Source organism: Tauraco erythrolophus, chromosome 12 (genome assembly GCF_009769465.1).
Source record: "Tauraco erythrolophus isolate bTauEry1 chromosome 12, bTauEry1.pri, whole genome shotgun sequence".
NCBI lineage: Eukaryota > Metazoa > Chordata > Aves > Musophagiformes > Musophagidae > Tauraco > Tauraco erythrolophus.
In genome coordinates, this window is record NC_141476.1 from 11,422,264 (window position 1) to 11,422,570 (window position 307).

The following is a 307-nucleotide window of genomic DNA, read 5'->3' on the forward strand; positions in this document are numbered from 1 at the left end:
AACATCCTCACTGATGGATTCCCCAGAGGAGAAAAATTCTACATTACCCACAAAGCACATTTTTTTAAAAAACACTTCTTTCAGTTTGGATACAAAGACGTGAAGCAGAGCATTTAATATATAACTTGTAAAACTCAATGTTTAAAACCAAGGAAAACAACCAAGACTAAAGCTGACCAGCAGAATCGTATCTCCCTTCACATAGTTTCTTTTTATTTGTATAATTTGTCGATAAACTAGCAAATGAGACTCTAACTGTCAGTACTGTTAGATATGATGGATTTGGGTGCACAAAACAAAATTGAGC